This window comes from Mirounga angustirostris, unplaced genomic scaffold, assembly GCF_029215605.1.
Source record: "Mirounga angustirostris isolate CCGP_5_RB_7025 unplaced genomic scaffold, mMirAng1.0.hap1 SCAF_10, whole genome shotgun sequence".
NCBI lineage: Eukaryota > Metazoa > Chordata > Mammalia > Carnivora > Phocidae > Mirounga > Mirounga angustirostris.
The window spans coordinates 73,652,834-73,674,855 of NW_026991718.1; the positions used below are offsets into that span (position 1 = coordinate 73,652,834).

Sequence of the window (22,022 nt, forward strand, 5' to 3'; positions counted from 1 at the left end):
GATGGGGGGAAGGGGCACAGCTCTGAGTTCTAGCCTTTTCTTCCCAGTAGCTAATCTCAACCCTGCTGCTACAGTTGGACCACGGTTGGGGAGCACTATTCACTCAAATGTACTGTGGGCAGAAGTCCCTCCCAGGTACTGTACGGGGGTGCAAAAGAACAAAATAGTCCATGGGAGGTTTCGACATAAACTGATAAATACCCGTCTGTGGTTCTCATTAGCCATAGGAATGCAGTGTGGTCCACAAAGCCCCAAACCTTTTAACTTAAGGTAAAAAAAAAAAAAAAATCAGAGAATTGTCCCCAGGCTATTGAGCCATATGCACTCTGTTTCAGAAAAGAACAAAAACTCATTAGAACTCACATAAGTTCATGTGCTGTCTGCACATCAGACCCTTGGATGGCCTTACACTTATTCCCAGGAGGCTGCCATTGACCACTGTGAGAGCACTTTCCCTGTGGAGCTCCAGGAGCCCAGCCCTGGAGTCAAGGGAAGAAGGACTTCTCAGAGTGCCTGGGTGGCTCAGTTGGTTAAGTGTCCAGCTCTTGATCTCAGCTCAGGTCTTGATCTCAGGGTCATGAGTTCAAGCCCCACACTGGGCTCCATGCTAGGCATGGAGCCTACTTAAAAAAATAAAAATAAAACTAGAAGGACTTCTCTGCTCCAAAGAGTCCCTCATGCATGGGCTCACAGCACAGAGTGCAGTCCAGTTAATTCTGGTGGGGGGATTTGGGACCACGCAGCCTTTATGTAGTTCTTGCTCCTCAGGCTCTAACACTCATACCCAGGGGACCCTGCAGAAGCTCATCGGAGGTTCTCTCCACAGCCACCCCACTAGGCCCCACCTCAGGCTTTGGCCCTCAACTCTCTGACCCTCAGGGGAAGCTACTTCTCAATCACCTGCCCAGGCCTAGAAGTGGGGGGTACATGGACATGCAGGGTTACATTGTCCTATCCAGACAGAGAGCAGGCAGCCGTGTGTGTTTAGATATGCCCCCTCCACTCGCTTCCTGTCGCACGCCCACAGAAGAGCCAATGCATGCTGTGGTGGCCTTGGGTATAACCTGGGGCCAGGCTTGGAGAAAGGGAGATGGTGAAACTATACTGCTATGCTGCGAGTAGCTAGGTGTCTTTCAGTCACCTATTTGTGGAATTGTTCTCATGCTTCCTATTGATGAACTTGACCTCTGAGGCTAGACCTCCGGTGTGGGGCTTCAGGGATAAGATTTGAAGAAATGACCATCTGGTGTCCCTGGAGTAGCTGAGGCCATGTCTCTCCTTAGTCCTTTTCTGTCAGATTCCAGGACGCTCTGCGTGGCAAACAGTAGGTGGTTAGCAGATGAAGCCTGCTCCAAGGCTCTCCCCCTGCACCGGAGTTCTCCAGTTGTAGAAGAAGGCCAAGAGATGGGTGTGGGTGAGGCTGGGGAGGAGAGAGAGAAGCACCATCACATTGAGTGCCCTAAGCTCTGTTCACCTCACAGCTTTTCTGAGGCTGACTCTGCTCCCCTGAGGGACTCCACTGGGGCAGTCACGGGGTGGCATGTGTCCTTAATACGATGTAGCTTGCAGGTTTCCAAATAGAGTACTTTGGAGGGAAAGGAGGACTAGTTTGAAAGTAAACGACAGTTCGAGGCAGTAGGTGCCTGCTTGCTCACTGAGGTGTCTCCAGGGTGTAGCTAATAAGAGCCCAGTGGACTCTTTGCCTGAAGGAGCAGCATGCACCCCACCAGGAAGCTGGGAAAAACCCCCCTCACCAAGCACTCCAGGATCACGCAGAGGACGAGCACAGTAGGAGGCAGGGTGCACAGCGTGGAGGGGGGAGGTTTAGGCAGTCTCCCTCCAGAGGGTCCGGCTGAGCCTGGGAGACTCAGAGGCTGGCAGGGATTCCAGGAGATGAACGCTGCAGAGGGATGATTTCCAGGCAGGGCTGTCAGCCAGGAAAACGCGCGTGGGTAAGAAGGGGCAGGGAGAAGGAGGAAGTCACCCCGAGGCTCCCTGGCCCCCTGAGCCCTGGGCTGCACGTGTTCCCAGTCTGCAGCAGGCTCCCCCGGGGTCACTAACTGCGGCAGGGGAAACACCTGTCCCTGCTCAGCGCCAGGGGTTTTATGTCATCTTCACTGCTTCTCATTTAGGATTCTAGAAAAGATTCTTGGCAGCTGTCACCAAATCCTAACAGAGCCTTTAATGCCCCTCGTATATCCTTAGCGTGTCAGCAACTCTGCACTACACATTTATGCATTTCTTTCACTTGCAATAAAAGTTTAGAAGAATGTAACTTCAAGAGAAATGCCTGTGAGGACAATAAAGAATATAAACACCCGCTCTTCTAGCGCTGGAGGTTGGTGTGTGCACACGCACAAGAGCACACACTCAAAGAGTGTGGACTGATGTGGCCACGGGCTTGGGGAAGACACCAGGCTGAGGGCAGGTGGAGAGTCTGAGTGCCCTGGAAAGAAAGACGATTTGTGTGACGGCTGGCCCAGCCCGGGCTTTCTCAGGGTGAGGCTTGAGGGCATCACAGCTGATGCGTGTACTCTCGCCTCTCTTGCGGGAGTTAGTATGGTTCTTTGGTTTCTACCGTGGAAATAATATGACCCTTGACACCATGTCCCTCTCACCTTCCTGCTGGAGACATGAGCAGGGCCTTGAGTCAGGCCAACCCGGATGCAGGGGCGTTATCCTGCCGCAACTCTGTGGCTCTGGACAAGCTGCTCAGCAGCAGGCCCGGTCTTCTGAGGTTTCCTCTCAGCCCCCTGAGCGTCCATGTCTGCCCTTCTCCCCTCACCGAGGGCCCAGCTGGTCTGGAGGGGAAGCCTCACCCTGAGATCAGAGTGGTTTCTGGGTGTGTCTCCACACCTGCTTTGCCTACCTTCTGGGGGTGCTCATAAGGATCTAATGAGACTGGGCATGCAGATGAAGCATCTCAGAGAGTTATGGAGATACTATTGTTGCTGAGAAGGTTTGGTCAGCAAGACCTTGGAGAGCACCAGGAAGGAACAGCCACCCCAGGGTCATACGTCCTCAAACACTGACATTTTCTTGGATCTCTGTTCTCCCTGCCTTTCTCTGCCTACGATGTCCTTCTCATCCTCTAAGACCTGGGTCAGACCCCACTCCCCCAGGGAGCCCACCTGGACCTGAGCTTCCTTATTCTGGGCCACATTGTATGGTACCCATGTCCTTCTGCCTCGTGGTCCTGCTGACCATCTGTGCAAATCTCCTCTGTTGGATGAGGAATGATTAGGAGCTAAGACTTATTTTATTCATCTCTAAATCCCAGAACACACAGAAGGTACCCATTTGTGGATGTGAGCTGAAGGCGATGACCTCATACGTCCCTGGAGGCTCCATGAAGAGAAGAGGTTCTAGGCTCTCACAGCCTAAACAGACTGCTCTTCCTTCTGAGATTTCTTACTCTCTGCTCAGTGAGGATTTGGAGGCTGTTTCTGATTTGGAAATTGCAGCCAGAGTGCTTTTGGTGCTGTTTTCCAAAGTCAACATTCCCAAGCTGAACTAGGGTGGAGAGGAAACAGTGCCCCTGGACCTCAGAAGAAAGGATCAGTGTGGTTCCATTATTCAATTAGGCTGAAGAACGCTCACAGGCGTATCCTGAATGAGGAGCGGTGGGGACACCAGGGAACGCAGATGCTACATGTTATTGGACCATCCTCTGGATCTAGAGAGGGAGCCTGGGGTGGGAAGAAGAGCATGGGGTGAAAGGTCAGGGTGCTGGCCTCAAAGATGCCACTAATTCTGTGTGTTTAGTCATTCAGGGCCTCCATTTTCTCATCTGCCAAATGCAGATATGTTGTTATTTCCCAGGTTTATTGTGTGACTCAATCTAGACAATCTTTATATAAAAGCTTTTGAGAATCTCTGAAGTCCCACTGCGGTCTAATGGAAGGTACACAGGGTCATTCATGGGCTATGTGGTCGTGGTTAAGTCTCAGGCTTCTCGGGACCTCAGATTCTTCAACTGAAACAAATAAGGTGTTGGATTGGATTGTCCTGATAGGCGCTCAGAGTTCAAAATGTTTATGTGGGCCGTGAGCTTTTCTGATCGTTAGAGGCTCAGAAGAGACACACACATAATTAGTTTACATTCCAAAACACACTGGTTGGCTGGCATCTTCATAGTCATAAATTATTGCTCTTGTCAGCCTAATTACACATTCATAAAATGTTGAGTACCCCTCTTGGCCTTGTACTTACGGACATTTTATTGTTTAGCTCTTGTATTATCATTGACTTTGTGGATGCCCATCCATCTAGACCAGCACTATCCAATAGAAATATGATATAAGCCACATACATACTTTAAAATTTTCTAGTAGCCACATTAACAGTAGTAAAAAGAAATAGGAGACATTGATTTTACTAATACATTTTATTTATCACAATATATCAAAATAGTATCATCTCAACATGTATTCAATATAAACCATATTTTTACTTCTCTTTTGTATTATCATATACTTAGAGCCTGTATCAGTTTTCATCAGTCACATTTTCAGGACTCCATGGCCACCTGTGGCTGGTGGCTACCACATTGGACAGTGCAGGTCTGGATTATGAGCTGCCTGAAGGCAGGGACTGTGTTCTGTGGCCTTTAGCACTTGAACACTGCTTTAGAGTTTACAGGCCCTGTCTGATATGTCATCTCCTTCAGTCCTTACTGTCGTATGGCAAAGTTGATACAGTTATTAATGCCATTTTATACACAAGGGACTGAGGCTTTGAGGAAAGCAAGCGCTTGTCCAAGGCCATAGCACAAGTAGTAAGAGACATGGCCCTGGAACATAGATATCCTGAGGTTGCAAATGTAGAGGGTCCTAATGTGGCCGCTGCCTTCATTTACTTGTCCACTTAGCTGTGGCTTCACTGCTTAGTTAATTTGGGTGGACACTGTGCCTCATGCTGACATGGACACGGCATTATGCTCCTCCATTTTATGAGGAGACAGAAATGGAGGTGGTTTCCTTGTTATGTTTCTCTCTTTCAAGAGAAGGATGAGGCTGGAGGATGACTGTCGCATTATTGTCAGTTTCTTTTTTTTTTTTTTAAGATTTTATTTATTTATTTGAGAGAGAGCACATGAGAGGGGGGAGGGTCAGAGGGAGAAGCAGACTCCCTGCCGAGCAGGGAGCCCGATGCGGGACTCGATCCAGGGACTCCAGGATCATGACCTGAGCCGAAGGCAGTCGCTTAACCAACTGAGCCACCCAGGCGCCCAGTTTCTTTATCATTATATCTGCAAGCCTGCCTCAGCATCTCCGGGGAACCAGGACTGGGTACATTCCTGCATTTCAGTCTGTGTTTCCCTTCCCCGTTATCTCCCGATTCTGTGAGTCCCCCAGCCTGGCTCCTCTTTCCTCTTTGGTCTGTATCCTCTAGCAGGGCCTGGAGATGGTTATCACACAACTCTCTGTTAGACCTGACTTTAGCCAAACTAAACACAGTTTTCTCTCTCATGTGCTACTCTCGGCTCATTGTCTTTAAGAACAGACATCCCATTTACCTTCCTGACGAGGATTCTCATTCTGGAAACTCAGGCCTTCCTGCCGCCAGTAAAGTTGGGTCTGTGCCACTCCGAGGGGAGCCTGATGTACTAGCAAGGTCCTTGGCTACAAGCTACTCACCAGTGGTTTCAGGTGATCATTCTAGAAAATGAGTGAGGAAGTCCCGGACTTGAGGGCAGGTGGAGGAGATGCAGGAGGCAGAGCCAGGACCCATTATCCAGTGTTGATGCTCACTTGGAAATGCCTGGCCAGAGGGCAGTGCTGGGGCTGAGCAGGAAGCAAGGCGCTGAGTTCGAGGCTCCTGAGCTGAAGTAGACAATACCACAGTCAGGGCCCTGGGCGGGAGATGAGGTCGGAGAAGGAGGGGCCCCTCAGAGGCAGGGACCACAGCCCATGTTCTGCGTACCACCCCCCCCCCCTTGGTGTGTGGGCACATAAGAAATCACAGCATCCTTGGGATGAAGGACTCTTAGAGGTCAGCTGTGCTGAGCCCCCTACCTAGAGCCAACATGGCCCACACAGTGGGCTCAGTCAGTGCTCTGGGAAGTCCTAGGTCTCCTTGGGGGGGGAGTGGTCTCAGGAGTAAGATTGTCCTATGCAAGATTTGGGACATAATTAGTCTAAAAAATTACTCATTGTTTATCTGAAATGCAAATTTAACTGGATGCCATTATTTTTATTTGCTAACTTTGGCAATTCTGTTTAGAGGCTCTGCCAGGAAAGGAATGGGGACCTCAAGGGGTAGGGATTTCTACCACCCACTCACCCACCATTTTAATCAGACTGGCTCTGCTTTCATCTATCAGTGATAGCTAAAACAAAACTAACAACCAAACCCAATCCCTCCACCTCTGTGGTCTATGATCAAGGAGAATCGTTGGCATTACAGCAAGAGATCTGGGCAGAGTGCCATTCATGGCCGAGGTTATTAACTCTCCCCAAATAGGTGAAAGTCATGTTAAAGGAGGAGTATAAATCTCTCCTAAAAACGAAACTAGGTGTTTTGTTGTTGTTGTTATTTTTTTTTTAAAGGAATCGATCCACAAGATGATGAGTTATGGGTGAAGGGGAGATAATGCATGTGGGAGGGATGCCTCTACTCTCCATCCTGTCCCCAGGTTACCCAGAGACCTTCAGCCCAGAGTGCACGCTCCCACACCCCACATAGCAGCTGGTGCTGGGCTGGGAAGAGGCACGGGGACAGTCACCGGATGCCAGGGGAGCCTGTGAAATAAGCAAGATATGGGGAAGGACCTCAGGGGTTAGGAATTGGCACTCAGAATGGGGAGCAGTGGAGCCACCAGGGGAAAGCTTGGAAGTGCTTAGGGTTCCCACCCCTCAGGGGGAAAGGACTAGAGAAAAGTGAAGGCAGAAGAGGAGAGTTGGGGAATGAGGAAGCATCCTCATCACCCTCTTTCTGTATATATGCTCACCAATACTTGCTATTTTCTGTTGTTGGGTTTGTTTGTTTATAGTAGCCATCCTAATGGATGTGAGGTAGTATCTTATTATGGTTTTGATTTACATTTCCCTAATGATTAACGATGTTGACCATTTTTCCAAATGCTTATTAGCCATTTGTATACCTTCTTTGTAGAAATATCTGTTCAAATCCTTAGTCCATTTTTAAAATTGGGTTGTGGGGTTTTTGTTGTTGTTGAGTTAGAGGAATTCTTTATATATTCTGGATATTAACCCCTTATCAGATATATGATTTGCAAAAATTTCCCCCCATCCTGTGGGTTGCCTTTTCCCTCTGTTGATTATGTTCTTTGATCAGCTTTTTATTCTGATGTAGCTGAGAGATTGTGCTTTTCCCCACGATCATGAATTAGTGAGGAAGTCAGCAGGAGGCCAGTCTTGGTGACAGGAGTTGGCAACTGGGGCAGGAAGCATGAGGCTCAGGATGGAGGTACCCACCAGGGCCTTTTAGGTTCCTGGAAACACCCACATTTGGGGAGAGCTTCAGTATCTAAAGCATGTGGTAGGGAAGTTGCTGCCAGCTGAGCGTGGGTGCTTCTCCGTGGGGGTCAGACCTGCACACTGGGCACTGGGCACAGTTTAAAGGACAGGACCTGGCATTCCTGTCGATTGCAGTGGCTGCTTCTTAGAGCAGCCTAAAGGTCTGGATTCCTTAGGGCAACCCATTTTCCCTCCTGGGGGAAGCAGGGACAGTGTCGGGGAGGGAAAAATGCACACCTCTGTTCCAAGTTTCTGGATTGACTGTCCTTGGAGTCAGACCTGCCTGAGCCTGGGGTCAGTAGTAGGTCCTCTTTATGGAGGTCTGCAGTGGAGGGGAATTCCAGAAACAGCCAGAGCCAGTACCCAGGCTGGGGCTAGAAGTGTGAGCTTCCAGAGGCAAGGGCTTGACCTGGTCATTATAAGCTGCCAGTAGGTAGGAGGTTCTGACCAAAGGTGCCCCGGGACTGAACACTTTGCCCTGGCTGCTGAGCACTTTGTAAAGCCCGCGTGACTGCTCTTTTCCCAAGGAATATGCTCCAGGGTGGAGCTCCCCATCGAGCTGTGGAGAACAGGCCCTTGTCTGTCTCCCCGAGCAGAAGAGAACGGGCTGGTCCCATGTGCCCTGCTGGTTGTTGGGAGAGGGAGGATGGGAGTCCCCTGTTCCTGTGTGAGCAGGGCCACAGTGAGAGAGAGAGAGAGAGAGAGAGAGAGAGAAAGAGAGAGATGGTAAGGACACCGGGCAGGCTGACAAAATTGGCATCGTTTCCAGTAGATTCTCTTTAAGTACATGTTCCCTTTTTATTTGGAGGAGAGGTGGAGCTTTGTGGGGGGGGGGGGGGCACAGAGGGAGAACCTTCCAGGCCAACTATAGTTTGTCTTCTGGTTTTGAGAAATTAGTTCCGTTCTGGCTCCAACTTAGGTTCCCTTCTCAGTAAAACAAGAGCCCCGAGTTCACTGTGCCTTTAAGTGCAGTGAAGGGCCATCCATCCTTACTTCAGAATGACCCTTGGGGGCTCCTGCTGCACCCTTCCTGTTACCCAGACACAGAGCCCTGAGGGGAGTTCAGTAAATGCGGTTTTCTCCATCTTGATACGTCATTGCTCAGTTTATCAGTCCTTGTAGATTAGGCCGCTAAGTTGCCAGGCTGGCCACCCCCAATATTAGTGCTGCCTCTGGGGAAGAGGATGCTGACCTCAAGGATGAGCCCTGGGGATGAGCCCTGACCTTTTGGATGAGCCCAAAAGACAGTGTCTTTTGCATAGGAGATTCCAGACTCACCTGCATGGTGGTGGGTGAGCCTTACCTCTCCCTTCTGTTCGAAGTTTTAAGTCCAGGGGAGGCAGCTGGATGGTGGCGTTCCATGGCAGTATTGGTGAGCCTGCTGTAGGGAGTAGGGAGAAAGTCACCTTGCAGTTTGGATCAGTGAAGAAAGGGGAGACAGTCCTTCTAAGGCAGAGGAGTTCTTTGTGGACTGGAAATAGGTTTGGAGGGGGATGGTGGTGGGGAAAGAGGCTAGCAAGGCCCAGATTTTAGAAGGCCTCGAAAGTCATGCTGAGTGTGGTTTGAAGCTGAGATTTTGAACAATCACTTGCTATTATTGATGGCCCCTAGATTCCCCTTCCAATACAAAGAAGCAACATTCCACACTTCCCATCTCGTGCCCTTTCTCACTTAAAGCATCTCAGCAACCTGGACGACCTGTCTTCTGTCTTGGACTGGAAAAGGCTCTGCTATCGCCCATGGCCCATGGGAATCTAGATGTTTTCCCTGCTGGGAAGGAGCTCAGTTTTTAAAAATCCAAGAGCTTGTGATGAGATGCAATTTTCTCTTGAAAGCAATTAGTGCCTGCTCATTTCTTTGCACACAGTTGCTTTCAAGAATAAATTCCAAGCTCCATACACTATCCCATAAATCATATCCAAAGACGTCTTTCTCCTTATGCATTTTATTTTTAAACAGGTTCGGACTTTAGCCTCTAAGTAGTGAAGGATCCCAAAGTACAAACTCCCTCCTCATTGTAGATATGAGGGTGTATATATGAAGTTCCAGATGTAATTAGAATCCAATTTATGTTGTTGATGGACTAGTTGGTGCTGCTGCTGGCAAACTCTATGCTGCCATTTCCAGGTGAGAGACAGGTGAGAAAGTACTGGTGCCTCTAGATAATCTGTGGGATTTCAAAAGGAGGATGAGAAGTAGTTAAAACATAGGGACAGCTAAAGGAAGCGAGAGGAGGAGAAGAATGGGGGGAAGAGGAGAGGAGCAATAATTCTAGGGCATTGGAGCACCTTGATGGTGAGGGAGATGGGAGGGGACATAGGGCTTATTCCAAAGTGGGGAAGCCAGGGACCTCAAAAGGAGCCCCCAGAAGCACTAAAATATGACCGTAGTTATTTTGTAATTCTGCTTAAGCCAATTTTGCATCGGGAAGGAGGGCTACTCTGCCCCTAGAACCCAGAACGTGTATATTATCCTTTGTCTATATAATGGGGTACATGGGCTAGCCTGAGAATATACCAGCAAGCATAATAAGACTTCCCAGGGAAATTTGTTCTGTTAACTGACTTCTGGGGCACAGAGGACTTGTAACTGGGGCTCCCTGAGTCCCTATTCAGGCAGGCCTTCCTTGGAACATGATGTTGGCATAGGAAGGTAGTTTGCTCAAGAGACAAATTCAAACATCCAAAATGATTCCCCTTTGTACGACTACTGAGCAAGGAGATTCCCAGATATATACAAAGGTTCATCTTGAAGATGTTTGTACACCCATATTCATAGCACCATTATTCATAATAGCTAAAACAGAAACAACCCAAGTGTCCATCAATGGATGGCTGGATAAACAGAATGTGATATGTACATACATACGATAGGATATTATTCAGCCTTAAAAAGGAAGGAAATCCTGACGCAGGCTACAACACGAATGATGCTCGAGGACATTATGCTAAGTGAAATAAGCCAGGCACAAAAAGACAAATACGGTATGATTCCACTTATATAAGGTACTTAGAGCGGTCACATCCATAGGGACAGAAAGTAGAATGGCGGTTGCCGAGGGGCTGGGGGCAGGAGGGCATGGGGAGCTGCTGTTTCATGGGTGCAGAGTTTCCATTTCACAATGAAAAGAGTTCTGGAGGTGGTTACACAACATTATGAATGTATTTAACACCACTGAGCTGTACACTTAAAATAATTAAGGTGGTAAATTTTATGATATGTAGATTTTATCACAATAACAAAATACACACGAAAGAGTTTATTTTCAAACCAGTGATACCTGACCAGAGGCCAGAGCAGAGGCCAGAGGAATAGAGAACCTTGCAGTGACTACCTGGGTCTCTTGAATATTCTTCAGGTGGAAGGATGGAACAATTCTTTAAAAAAAAATTAGATTCCATTTATTAAAATGCCACATAGAGCAAAGTTTTCAGGTCTGTGCTGTGCCTTTTGGAAGAATGAAGCCCATGTAAGCAGAAATTCTCCCTTGGACTGGAGGTTTTCCAACTTTCCTCAAAATGGAATGCGGGTGCGGGGGAAGTTAGCATTTCTCGGGAGAATCTGCTTTCAGGAGTCACTGCACATGCTGGCCTGATCCCAGGAGAGCCCAGGTAGTTCAGGGCCCTGAGTGGGAGTCTGGGATTCACAGCCCTCTCTGCCACTTACCAAATAGGAATATTGGAAAAATGATTTAACCTTTCTGAGCCTCAGGCTCCACATCCATAATGAGGGATAGATCAGGGAGCTTTTACTGAATAATAAACTACCTGAAAACATGGTAGCTTAAGACGGCAACCACTTCCTATTTCCCGTGATTCTCTGAGTTAGCTGGGCTTCAGGTATACACTGCCGTGGCTGACAGGGGACAGTGTAGGTTGACCTCCCTCCTGGGCCTGTGGCCTCAGCCCCAGGTGGCTGGAATGGCTGGTGTCTTGCCACATCTGGTCCCTCTTCCTCCCGGAGGGTTGACTGTGCTTATCCACGTAGCAGTAAAATGGTTCAGAGCTGCACGAGAGGGCGAGCCCTGATGTGCAAGCACTTTTTGAGCCCTTGTTTTGTGTTTGCTAATAATGCCTCATTGGCCAAGGCAAGAGGATGGTCAATGCCAGATTCGAAGGATGGAGAAACAGACTCCACCTCTCAATGGGATGAGGTGCAAAATATTGTGGCTCTTTTCCCCGCCCAGTCTATCACAAAAGATGACAAAATCTACCTCAGGGGGTTATGAGGCTCATTTGAGATAATGCCTAGAAATAAGGTTCTTGGCCGGGTCCTGGCACATAGTAGGCCTTCCACGAATGCAGGTTTCCTTTCCTGCTCCATCTCCTTCTTGATTAAGAACACATCTTTATGAAAGACACAGTGGATCTGTTGACTCTAATTCCATTCTCTTTCAGAACACATGGAAATTGAAGCCATGTGGGGCTTAACAAGAGATCAAATAGTGCCTGAAGCGTCCCAGGGCAGCAGTCGTGTCCCCAGAGTCTGGGCGGCCCCTGTGATGGGGCCTGCCCCGCCTGGTGCTCTGGGCCCCTCTCCTCCCAGACTGCTGCAGGTCGGTCTTTTTTTCATTACAAATTGCTCATAAGCACAGACATCCCCAGATGCCCACATAAAAGCTGGTATTAAAGTTGTGTAATGGTGGTGTGAGCCTTGTTATGATTAGGGCAGCAGTAAGCTGTTCCCCAGAGCTTGGGGCTCCAGTGGGAAAAGCCCTGGGAAGCTGTGCACACTCCCCAGTACAGTCTGATCCCTCCGCCACCCCAGGAAGGTTGGAGGAGGGAAGATACTGGGCTGTGCGATCTGACGGTGAACCGATGATCAAGAGAGTAAGAATTAGCGGGAACAGACACCTGGAGAGAGAAACCCAAGGGACAGAAAAGAAACATTTGAGATTTGCACAGGCCTCTACTGATGAGTGTTTTCTGAAGCACACATACCACAGCATTCGGCACCTGTCAGAATACTATGCCCTACATCTGGATGGCGCTTCCCAGGGACCAACCTTCTCGTTCTCACAGCCCAGTGAGGTTTGCAGGCGCCTTAGCCCCGTTTTACGGATGTGAACACTGAGGCTTTAGACCATGTTGTGATTCATTTCCCAGGAGTGCTCTTCCCTCTGCATCTGGGGGTTCCTCCTGCTCTTTGATCTTGAATGAGCTGTCATCCCTGATGACAGAGCTGAGGAAACGTGAATTAATGACCTCTGGAATATGCAGTCATTAACAAGTACGAGTGTGTGTTGTGTGTGTGATCATACACTGGATAGTAAATCATCCTTGGCCTCTTGCCATTGTAGCATCTAGAGTTCTTACAATGACTGAGGCAAATCACATGATGAGAAGCTATAAAAACCCAAACCTGGAGGCTAAAAGAAGTTGCAAACTAGGAAAGGGGCCACTGCTTCTAAGAAAATCGGTCAGAACCAGAATGGAAGAGAAGTCAAGTGATCAGGTGGAGGCCAGCATTTGGAGGGCTGTGATAATGATAATAATACTCAACATTTATTAGCCCCTTGCTGTATGCCAGAAACTGTGCTAAAGGTTTACATGGATTGTTCCCCATCACTAACACCAGCACCCTGTTCAGCATTACCACCTGTATTCAGTGCTCCCTCAGAGCTGGCTGTTTCTTCCTGGCACCTGGTTGATTATCCTTCCCCACGCCCTTCCCGGAGGCCCATCTGTGTGACAAGTGTTGACCAATGATTGGTGAATGGAAGTGGTGTGTGTCATTTCTGGGCCAAAGCATTGAAGGAAGAGTCTCTGCAAGGCCCTGCAGAGCCCTGTCCTGTTCGAGGAAGCATGCGGTGGACAGGGGTGACTCCTAGTTGAGACAGCCTGGATCGTTGAGCTTCCATGTGGGGAATAACAGTCTCGGGAGGTGCCTGGACCCGTAGCCAGCTTTGCTTGAATACGAAATAAGCATCTGTTGTCTCAATCTACTGAAATTTGGGGGCTGTTTGTTACTCCAGCCCAATCTAGCATATTCTGCCTCATGGACTTGCCCTGGGCACACAGGTGATAAGTGAGAATACCAGGCTTTGAACCCAGATATGACTCCAGAGCACAAGCTCTTTACTGCTGCAGTGTGACTCCACAAGCCAAAATCATGACCCGTGGGAAGTCCTGAAAGGACTTTTCAAACTGGACGTGACCTGATGACCACAAGGTTTCAGGCAGCCTGACCTGGCTTAGATGTGGAGGATGGGCTGGAGCAGGGAGACCAAGCACGTGGCCCTGGCCCATCAGGTCACCTGAGGTTCGTGCTTCCCCAATATCTGTCTCATGGAGGGGCAGCCGTATGGCCCGCCCTGCCTGGCCTTGTCTCCACTTTTTGTGTGTGTCTCTGGAGGACAGCTGCTTCACCTTGGGAGCAGGGAGGGCAGGACGGGAAGGGGCAGCTGGTGTGCTGGTGGGGGCGATGCTGCCAAGGAGGGGGCAGCGAATTTCTCTGTCTCCCTCCCAGATCCCCCCAGCCCACGGTCCTGACAGCTTACTCAACACTGGCTTACCCTGACTTTCTTCCAGCGGACACCTCCTCTGGGGCCCTACCTTAAAACGAACGCCATGTGCCCAGACAGTTTTGGCCATTCTAATGGGTTTTTGCTGTCTAGTTCAGCCAGATGGTTATGGTATTGGTTTATGGCAGTGTTTCCAAGGCTTGCCTGGACATAAGATTATCTGGGGCCAGAGAGCATACCCTGTCCCCCACCCGCCCCGAGATTCTGATGTCGTGGGTTTGCTGTGGGGCCTTGCGCTCCATGTGCTTAACAAGCCCTCCGGAGGACTTCCTCCTTCTGGCAAGGTTTGGAAACAGTGACTTATGTGGTGCCCAGTCAGATGGAGCTGTTCGGGGAGTGAGGTTATGGGTTACTTTGGCCGTCCTGTGCACAGCATGGAGCCCTTGCTTCTGAACTCCCCTTTGGCCAGAGAAATCCTTTTGTCTGTTTTATTTCTTGACTTTAAGAAGAGTAAGCTTTAGTTTAAAAAAAGAATGATCCAGTCTTTCAAGATGAAAACCCCTGGTTTACTACATACCTCGGGATTCTTTTGGAGAACCCATGTGAGAAATTGCTTTGTGGTCTCCCTTCCAGGAACAGCTATGATTCTTCTGACGAACAGTTTGCTTTTTACCATGGTGACCTTGTCAGTCTTGTAACCGACAGTATCTTCCTCTTTGCTCTGGCATCTGGGAAGCACAGAGCCAAACTGACAGTTCCCCTTAGCAAAGATTATCTATAGCCGCTAGGATTCATCTTCTTTTTCTCCCCTCATTTTCTAGTCATTTGCTACAATATCATTTGTATCTTATGTGCATTTCTACATATGTTTTCCACAAATTTTATTTGGAATGAGGTGGGGTAGACATAAATAAAGATAATTCTGGGATAATAATTTTACAGAATCATTGGCTCAGAGTTTCAGCTCGTGGGAACTACAGGAGCTCAGAGAGAGGACAGTCCACTGTCCTCCAGGTATCCTGAGGCAAAGAGAGAGGGGAAGTGATACTCTAGGGTCAGGGGACAGAGAGGCAGCTTGAGAGGGAAGCCAGGCATCCTGATGCCGGGCAAATTCTAGTCCTGAGGCACTGCCCGGTGGTTGGGGTGGTGTGGGTGTGGGGGCCCCTCCAACATGGCCGAGTACCCTGCTGCCCAGAAACAACTTTCTTAGCACCCGAGACAGTCAACATTAGGGAGTCCATTCCTCTGGGTCTTGAGAACTAATGTTCAGAGTCTCAGTGAAAGCGCAGATATCCCTGGGAGGGAAGCAAGCCTCAGGTGTCTCCCAGTTCCAGGGGAGTCTCAGGAGGGGATGGAGAGCAACATTCCTGGGAAAATGAGTGAGCCAGGCTGTCCCAATGCCTGAGGGGTCAAGCCAGCAGTGGGGTGTGTGTGCTTGAGGTGAAGGAAGCAAAAACTGGCTCTTCCCTAAGAGTTTGGGGCCTCTGTGGGCCTCCTTCAGGCTCGGACTAGGATATGGAAAGAAGAGGAGAAAGATGGGGAAAAGCCCACTTGGCAGCTCTGCCAAAGGCCGACTGGGCAGAGTCCCCCCAGTGCCCTTGAAAAGATTGTGCCCCTGTCCCCTGTGGATGCAGAGAGCACCAGAGTGCTCAGTGGGAGCCTGTGTGGAGGACCTTGAGAGCGAGAACAATGAACTATGGAGGGCAATGTTCCCAGGAGAACTCAGAAGCCATGAAACCTCCTCCACTGATGGTTCAGGTTTGGTTCCTTCTCTAGCCTCTGGGCTCAAAGATCCCATGGCTGCCGGGACCTGAGCCTTGTGGCCTTGTGCCCCTGGTGGGACCCAGCCCCGCGCCGGCCTTTCATGAGACACACGTGGGTGTGCATATGTCTGAGTGTGAGTGTGAGGCCTGGCGGGCAGGCAGAGGCCTGCCGATGTCTGTTACATGGAGAAACATCTGTTTTCTACAGAACATCCATGGTATCAGATGTTTTACTACAAGGAACCCCCTTTTTAAAATAAAACGAAAATGGAACATGGAAATCAAGGTGACCACATTTTAAATGTTTATGGAAGATAAAGGTTTAACCACGAGTCTTTCATCAAATGGAGGATACCAGAAAAAAGTTGAGGGAATACCCTTTGGCTGTCCTCACCTGTGTGGTGAAACCTTGCTGAGTCTTACCTCATACAGCATAGGGGCCTCCAGGCAGCTGGGAATATTTAGCAATGTGTCTAAATGCTGGTGCAGAGCAGCCCGGCCATCAGGCCCCGTCCGGCCATGACCACTGGGAGGGAGGGATTTGCTCAAATGAAAAGCCCAGACTCAAGTGTGACAGGCAAACAGCACCCCAGGGTACACAGCCGCACAAGGCTTGCGGCCTCCTCGGGGAGGATGGGCCTCCGACTGGTTCCCAAGCTGTGAGGGTGTGGGCAGGAGAGGCAGGAGGGCCTGGCCTCCTTGCCCCTTTGTTCCTGCTTTCCTGGGATCCAGCAGCATTGGGCCAGACCAGGAAGGCCCCTCCACGTCCTCCCTGTGCAAACAGAAGGAGCCAGGGGCTGAGCCTTTTTCTGAATGTGCTCTAGCCTCCCAGAACATACACTTCTTGCCCATTTCAAGGGTTCTTCCTCCCAAGGACTAATGCACACTGGGATTTTAGCACACTTTCTCAGCAGTAAGCTTTTCCCATGTTACAGATGGGAAAATTGTCAGGGGAGGGGGATGTCCCAAACCTCTGGACACAGTTCTGAGGTTGCCTGGCATGCCAGCAGAGAGAAAGGCTGAATTTTCCTGATGAGGACTCATGATGGGCTCCCAGGGTGGCGCCCCTTCTCTCCCCTCTGCATGGTCTTGAGCCGGTCTCTCCTCCTTAGATCTGAAGTAACTTTTCCATTTTAGGGCAATCTCTCATCTTCCTGGCCCAACACAGGGACTTATCTCTCTGCCCATCAGCCGCCATGTCCCCTGAAGCACATAAAGTGTAGGATGGAGTGAGGGATCAAGTTGAATTATGTGACCTGCAGTTTACGGTCGGGGCCCTCCAGACATCCGATCCAGTGTCTGAGCTCAGTTACCTCGGCTCTGGCCGAGGCTGATCAGACTTTGGGGAGAGGGGGCGGTTCTTGAGGGAGAGGATGCCAAGGAGGAGGGGAAGGCTGCAAGGGCTGTGAGCTCCGTGCAGCAGCTGGTCATGGGCACACTTTGGGTCTCTGTGGCCTCATCGCTGTTCATCCCTGAGCCGTTCCAGTGATGGGAGGGTGGCTGGAAGAAGGCAGTGAGATGGAGCCACAGGGCGCAGCTTTGGCATGCCGGCAAACTGGGTTTGGGGACCAGAGGTATCATCTCCCTCCCCACCAGCCCTAGGCCAACCCATGGCCATCTTGCTGAGTTAGCAGGAACTAAAACATGAAAGGGTTTTCAAGTGAGGCAGTGAAACCAAAGGTACTTTCTAGACTCACAAACCTTTTACGCTGTCAAATAAACTGGAGGATCCTGCGTGGTCTCCGAGCTCAGTCTTTATTAGAATTGCCACGGCCCAGCTACTCAACAAAGAGTTGCCCACGGAACAATGTTCTGTTTTCTTGGGCACAAGGACATACGTACATTTGCAAAACACTGAGATGTGCCACTCTGGCCAGGATCCTTCCCCAGGATCCTTGCGGCCCGAGACTGTTTCTGGGAGCCTCGGGTGCATTAGGCCAACACGAAAGGCTTGAGGAACCCTGAAAGCTTCTGCAACCAGGTGTTAGAACTAATCAACTTAGAGCCAGGCCCAAGGTAAGGGTCTCAATAGATGTTTGTTGAATGAGTAACTTTGAATAGGAATCAGGAGACTCAGATCCTCATTCTGGTTCTGTCATTTGCTAAGTGTCTTTAAATAAGACAAAGAACTTCTGAGCCTCGGTTCCTTCTGTCAAAGGGCCCGCAAATACGTGTCCTGGACACCTCCAAGGGCTGTGTTATGTCCTTCGTCTTCAAGTGGACACCTGTGTTACCTTTTGTTTTCAGAGGCTCACCTTGATAAGCAACTGTGTGACCCTTGTTCACACAAAGGCACCCAACCCTTCTCAGACTGGTTTCTGTTCCAGCCAGTGCAGACTCTTCAGGTGAGAGTCATGTGTGTGTGTGTGTGTGTGTGTGTGTGTGTGTGGTGTATGTAAACGTGTGTGCTTGGGTATGTGCATGCGTGTGTGATGTGTGTGTGGTGTGGGTAGGGATAGGATACAGTCTCGTTCCAAGGAGAGCGCTTCATTTCCAAGATCTTCTTGGTTCCTCTCAACATTTGTCTTTCTCACCTAGGTCTTGAGCACAGCCCTAGACAGCCACATCTGTCTCCACACCACTCTCTGCCTCTAGCCAGCTGGAATCGGTGTCAGTTCTTCAGGAAGGTGGAACTTCTCTTCTTTGGATCTAGCCTTGTCCTTGTTGGTAATAACAAAATAATGATAGCTCATGGTGTTCTAGAACTTTCCACTGAGAAGCCACTTCTCAGTAATAAAATTGCTGCCAACATCATAGTCACTGTGCTAAGTCCTTTACATGCCACAAACAAATGACTAAGGAAAAAATGTAGCATTGATGAGGAAGGGTTAAACTTCATAATATATAAAGAGCTCTTATGGATCAGTAAAAGGTGTGTCCCAAAAGGAAAGTGGACAAAGAACAAGAATTAACAGTTTGCAAAATCCGTCTCATTACTCTCCCCACAGGCCAATCCCTACTTTTAGGATGAGGAGACAGAGGCCAGGAAAGGTTAAGTAACTGAATTTATACAGCTGGTGATCCCAGATAAGAATATGAACACACATGGGTTCAGAACCCAGGCAGGGTTATTATCATTCTCATTTCATAGATGAGAAAGCTAAAAGTTCTGTCTACAGTTGAACCCACACTACTTAAAAGTGTGACCGCTGCTTAGTCCGCTTGTCACTGACTGAAGAAGTGGTGGGCATAGGAATCTGAGAACTGGAATTTGGGTTTGGGGAAGGTGAGCGCTGGGGCGCTTAGGCAGACTGAAGGTAAAAATGGTCAAATGTGGGTTCCGCCTCTCCCATGGTCACTCAGCTGGTGAGTGGCTGAGCCAGGCCTCCAACCCAAGGCCTCTGAACGCAGAGCAGATGCCCTCCACTGTGCCTTGTGAAGGCCCTCGCCTGACTTCGGCCTCCAGCTCAATGGGGCTCCCTGGCATGAGCATGGAGGATCCAGTGAAGGGGAAGATTGATTTTTGCGGCCTCCTGAGTTGTGGTGGGCACCTGATCTGGGGAGATCTCTGATTCCTTGACTCAGAAATTAGCATATAAGTGCAGAAATGTAATAACAAACCAGAGACAAGGTCTCTAACAAACCCAGTAAGGTTTAAGTGTTTCTATTTGTAATCTGAAATGACCTGGCTGTGGGGCCCCTCTTTCTTCAATATGTTTGCTGCTGGCTGCCGAGGGAGACTTCCTGTCTGTATTATTAATATGATATAGGCCTTTGGTTTCCAGTATCATCTCTTTGGAATTTCTATCTCAGACCCTGTGCAAATGAACATAATCCCCTGGCAGGAAAGGCGTTTCGGAGTCCTGGCATCAGATTCGGAGGCTTTGGGCTTCACGTGAGGAACGTGAGGAATGCAGGATGCTGTCATTCTGGGGCTTTCCCTCAGTCAGCACCTCCCCCGCCCTTCCCCCACCTTGAGGGTCTGAGCTGAAATCTGCACCAGCAGCGAAGAAGCACTGGGTGCTCTTGCTGGAAGGGAGGAGCCTGGCCCATGACGGCTGTCATCCAGTGACTCTCCGAAGATAGAGGATGCAGAACAAGTTTCTAAATATCTCAGGATAACTAGAAAGGGTCGGGGTGGGTCCCTTTTGAGTTTCTGAGGAGCAGAACAAATCTTTACTCTTTAAATGAGACTGTACTGTACTTCCCACATTTTCCCAAATCATACCACATGTAGAACAGAATAAGTGTTGGCCTTCCTAAGGACAGAGAACAAGGCTACTTCCAGCCAGAGGAAGCTTCTGGTCCCAGGGTCCTGGCTGTCCCAGTGGCTGAGGCCACCCGTAAGCCATTGGCGCCTGCTGAGGCACAATGGCTGGTTGGGAGGCCTGAGTAGAGATACATGGAATGGCCTCACCGAAGACGGTCAGGCTGCCATTTATTTATTTTACATTTTCTCCCAAACAATACGTAGCAGCTGCCCTGTGTCAGGCATCATGTTCGGTGCTGGGGATATTGGGAAGGGCAAAAGCAGGTACATAGCATCCCTGACCTCATAGAGCTGATAGTGAAACCGAGGGAGATAGGCATACGAGTAAGTGGTTCTGTCAACAACTAGCTAAGTGACCCTGAGCAAGTCACTTGACCTCGCTGAGCTTCACTTCCTTCGTCTGTCAAATGAGAAGAAAAAGCATGTACCTTATGGGATTGTCGTGAGGACAGAAGGTCATATTTATTAAACAGCCTAGCCCCGGGACTGGCTGGCAGGAAGCACTTAATAAGTGGGGAAGCATCTGATACACAGTAAAAGGCTGGTACAAGGTTACTAGATAGTTATTCCCCATCTCTTCCTCTGCGTCGCCTGACAATGTTTTTGGGTAGTTTCCCAAAAAGGGACTTTAAACAGTTACATAGAACTGCTTGGGTGGAGTGGGAGGAAGTAGGGATAGGAGGGGGGTGGAGGCTATTGCTGAATATATTGATTGTCCTTTCCTGTTCCTAGAACATTCTAGTTAAAGTAGATAAGGCTGTTGGCAGCTGGAGACTACTGGTCCAAGGTCTCCAAGCTAGTCTAAGCTTGTAATGAAGGGAAGTCTATATTTTTTCCAAGCTTTCCAGGTGGTTTGGATGCCGAGCTGGTTGGAGGAACACTGCGTGGTTGACAGTTTTGGGGGTGACTTTCCTACAGTCACGGGTCACCAGGGTCGAGAGTCATAAATCCTCTGCCAACCATGTGGCAGGTGCTGACTGACCCCAGCCCCCTGCTACAGCTAATTGGATGATGGGTAGGAATCTGGCTGAAACCTGGACAGTTAGTATTCCTTACCCAAAATCTGGAATGAGGATTAAGAAATGGCCTTCTTGGTGAGACTTTTTTTTTTTTTTTAAGATTTTTATTTATTTATTTATTTGACAGAGAGAGACACAAGCAGGGGGAGGGGACAGGGAGAAGCAGGCTTCCCGTGGAGCAGGGAGCCCGATGTGGGGCTCGATCCCAGGACCCTGAGATCATGACCTGAGCCGAAGGCAGACGCTTAACGACTGAGCCACCCAGGCGCCCCGGCGAGACTTTTTAACAAAGGAAAAATATAAATTTAGGACCAGCAAGGAAGGCTTTTTCCCACTATATGGACTGAGTTAGCCGAGAGACAAGAATGGAGTCATTGGTAGAGGAAGAACGAGCCCAGGTTATCGATGGCTTTCCTTTTCCTGATCCCAGTCCCTCTCTTAGGCTCGGCTGCTCCTACCCTCAGGTTCTGTACCTGTGTATTTATGTTAGCGTGAGTTGCTTTCTCTCTCTGGCAAACCAGCACATTTCCCATTAATAAAAGAAGGGGAACCTATTTCATTTACTATAAAGAAACAGGGTTTGGAGGGTGAAGTGATTGAACCAGGAGTCCAGAATTCATGTAGTTAAGTTCAGGGTATTCAATCCGTATCATTTCACTTAAACTAATTTTCAGCACAGCGTAGTCTCAACCTTGGACCTGAAACTTTTATGATCTGCTTCTTATACGTGAGAAATTGAGTGTCCTCTCCAACATCCCGGCCTGCATCCTGCACTGGGGATGATGATAGTCACTTACTTTGCGCAATGCTGTACAGTTTACAAAGCCCAAGCCCCATTTATAAGATACCATGCACACAACTGTTTGATTTGTTTATTTTGTGCATCTGCTGTGTTCTGAGCATTGAGCTTTGTGCTATCTTATTTTATTTATTTTATTTTTTTAAAGATTTTATTTATCTATTTGAGAGAGAGTATGTGTTTGTGTGTGTGTGCATGAGTGGGGGGAGGAGCAAAGGGAGAGGGACAAGCAGACTTTGTGCTGAGCACAGATCCCCATGCAGGGCTCAATCCCACGACCCCGAGAT

General features: G+C 49.1%; 1 long non-coding RNA gene across 1 annotated transcript in view; it reads left to right on the forward strand.

Moving 5' to 3' along the window:
• The window catches only part of LOC135361772 (uncharacterized), a 90,845-nt gene that overhangs the window by 58,387 nt on the left and 10,436 nt on the right, over positions 1-22,022 (forward strand). The window lies entirely within an intron of this gene.